We start from the raw sequence: 3,294 nt of genomic DNA, 5'->3' as shown, positions 1-3,294 counted from the left end.
GGTGCATTCACAAACCCTGAGCTAGACACAGTGTGCTGATTGGTGCATTTACAATCCCTGAGCTAGACACAGGGTGCTGATTGGTGTGTTTACAAACCTTGAGCTAGATACAGAGTGCTGATTGGTGTATTTACAATCCTTGAGCTAAACATAAAGGTTCTCCAAGGCCCCACCAGACTCAGGAGCCCAGCTGGCTTCACCCAGTGGATCCTGCACCAGGGCTGCAAGTGGAGCTGCCTGCCAGTCCCACGCCGTGCGCCCAAAGTCCTCAGCCTTTGGGCGGTCGATGGGACTGGGTGCCGTGGATCAGGGGGCGGCGCTCATCCGGGAGGATCCGTCACACAGGAGCCGATGGAGGGGGTGGGAGGCTCAGGCATGGCGGGCTGCAGGTCCTGAGCCCTGCCCTGCGGGAAGGCAGCTAAGGCCTGGTGAGAAATTGAGTGCAGCGCCGGTGGGCTGGCACTGCTGGGGGACCCAGTACACTGTCTGCAGCCGCTGGCCCAGGTGCTAAGCCCCTCATTGCCTGGGACCGGCAGGGCCGGCTGGCTGCTCCGAGTGCAGGGCCCACCAAGCCCATTCCCACCCGGAGCTCCAGCTGGCCCGCAAGTGCCACGCGCAGCCCCAGTTCCCACTTGCGCCCCTCCCTCCACAGCTCCCTGCAAGCTGAGGGAGCTGGCTCCGGCCTTGGCCAGCCCAGAAAGGGGCTCCCACAGGGCAGTGGTGGGCTGAAGGGCTCCTCAAGTGCCGCCAAAGTGGGAGCCCAGGCAGAGGTGGCGCTGAGAGCGAGCGAGGGCTGTGAGGACTGCCAGCATGCTGTCACCTCTCAAAGGGATTAATAACCAGAATATATAAGCTGTATGTCCAAACACCTCTATAGGAAAAAAATCTAATCCAATTAATGGGCAAAGATTTGAAGAGACATTTGTCAAAAAAGAAGTGATAAATGGCAAACAGGCATATGAAAATGTGCTCAACATCATTGATCATCAGAGAAATGCAGATCAAAACTACAATGAGATATCATCTACCCTAGTTAGAATGGCTTTTATCCAAAAGACAGGCAATAATAAATGCTGGTGAGGATGTGGAGAAAAGAGAACCCTTGTACACTGCTGGTGGAAATCTAAATTAGTACAACCACTATGGAGAACAGTTTAGAGGTTCCTCAAGAAACTGAAAATAGAGCTGCTGTAAGATCCAGCAACCCCACTGCTACATATCTACCCAAAAGAAAGAAAATCAGTATATCAAAGAGATAACCTGCACTCCCATGTTTGTCCACAATAGCCAGTATTTGGAAGCAACTTAAGTATCCATCAACAGAGGAGTAGATAAAGAAAATGTGGTACTCATACACAATGGAATACTATTCAGCCTTAAAGAGAATGAGATCTTGTCATTTGCAACATGGATGGAACTGGAAGATCATTATGTTAAGTGAAACAAGTCAGGCACAGAAAGACAAACATCACATGTTCTCATTTATTTGTAGGATCCAAAATCAAAATGATTAAATTCATGGATGGTTACCAGAGGCTGGAAAGGGTAGTGGGGGTGAGGATGGAGGGGAGGTGGGGATGGTTAATGGGTATTAAAAAAATAGAATGAATAAGACCTACTGTTTGATAGCCCAACAGGGTGACTATAGTCAAAATAATTCAGTTGTACATTTTAATATAACTAAAAGTATAATTCGATTGTTTGTAAAACAAAGGATAAATGCTTGAGGAGATGGCTACTCCCATTTTCCATGATGTGACTGTTACACATTTGCAGACCTGTATAAAAATATCTCATGTACTCCATAAATATATATACCTATGTACCCACAAAAATTGAAAATTAAAAATTATTGGCAGTATCAAAGTTTGCATGTATCTCCAAAAAAATTATTAGAGGAAATTGCTATGAGACTATTTGGAAAGAAATGTAATTTAAAAGTTAATGTAAATTTTGTCAGCCGGCTTAAGAGCCTGTGGTGTGGTTAAGACTTAGTTTAAAACAGAAGTTTTCAAACTCTTCTTCAGAGGGCTAGGGCTTTATTGAAGGTGCCTCAAGGGCCACTGAGAAGGATAGTGCCACTAATAGAAATAGCTTTAGGCTTTCCCTATCAGATCCACTTTTATCCAATTTTTATTATTAAAAATATAAATAAGAATAGTGCAGTTATTAACAATATTTAAAATGTAAAATGTTGATTTTAAAAGTTTTATTGATGTATCCTTGACATATAATAAACTGTACATATTCAAAGTATACATACAATTTGATAAGTTCTGATATATACTATACACCTGTGAAATCATCACCACAATCTAACAGACATACTCATCATTCCAAAAGTTTTCTTTGCCCCTGGTAATCCTTCCCCACCTTCTCCCCTCCCTCCTATTATCCTGACTTTTATCACTTCCTTGGTTTTTTTTCCAAATAGCTCTGCCACTTTTGTGTGTCTGTATATGCCTAAACCAATGTAGTTTTGACTGTTTTTATAAAACTGGCATCATATTGTGTATATTAAAAATATTTATTTCGTTCAGTATTACGTTTGTACTGTGCATCCATGTTGTTTTTGTTAGGTTCAGGTCATTTGTTTTCATTGCTCTACAGTATTCCATCTATGAATATTCCACAATTCATTTGTTCTACTAGAAGTTGGCATTTGGGTCATTTTCAGTTCTTGGCTACTGTGAATAGTACTGCTATCAACGTGCATCGTCATACACTTGTATACAGGTTTTCTAGAGTATATATCCAGAACTGAGATATATACAACTGGGTCATAGGGGAAACAAAGGGGAAATGTGTATAGTCATACAGGCCATGTACTACTGTACAACTTGAGGCAGTAGCATTTCTATAGATAACAACGTGAATGAAGCTTCTGGAGGTGTACAAAGTGGTGACTTTGGTAGGGAATGTTATCTTCAACTTCAGGAGAAAATGCAAAACTATTTTCCAAAGTGGTTGTACCCATTTATACTCCTCCCACAGCAGTGTATGAAACCTCCCACTTTTCCACATCCTTTTTGCCAATGTATAAAGCTATTATTGTCATTTTAGTATTTATTTCCCTGATCACTAATGAAGTTAAGCAACTTTTCCTTTGTTTATTGGACTTTTGTATGTCATTTTTGAAGTGCTTCTGTGTCTTTTGCCCATTTTTCTATTGGATTGACTTAGTAATTTGTAAAAATTACTTATATATTCTGGACATGAGCCCTTTGACAGCTATATGTGTTACAAATGTCTTCTTCCATTCTGTGACCTATCTTTCCATTTTCCCATAGTGTT

The sequence above is a fragment of the Pongo pygmaeus genome, chromosome 2, assembly GCF_028885625.2.
Source record: "Pongo pygmaeus isolate AG05252 chromosome 2, NHGRI_mPonPyg2-v2.0_pri, whole genome shotgun sequence".
Taxonomy (NCBI): domain Eukaryota; kingdom Metazoa; phylum Chordata; class Mammalia; order Primates; family Hominidae; genus Pongo; species Pongo pygmaeus.
Note: the sequence above shows the minus strand (reverse complement) of the source record.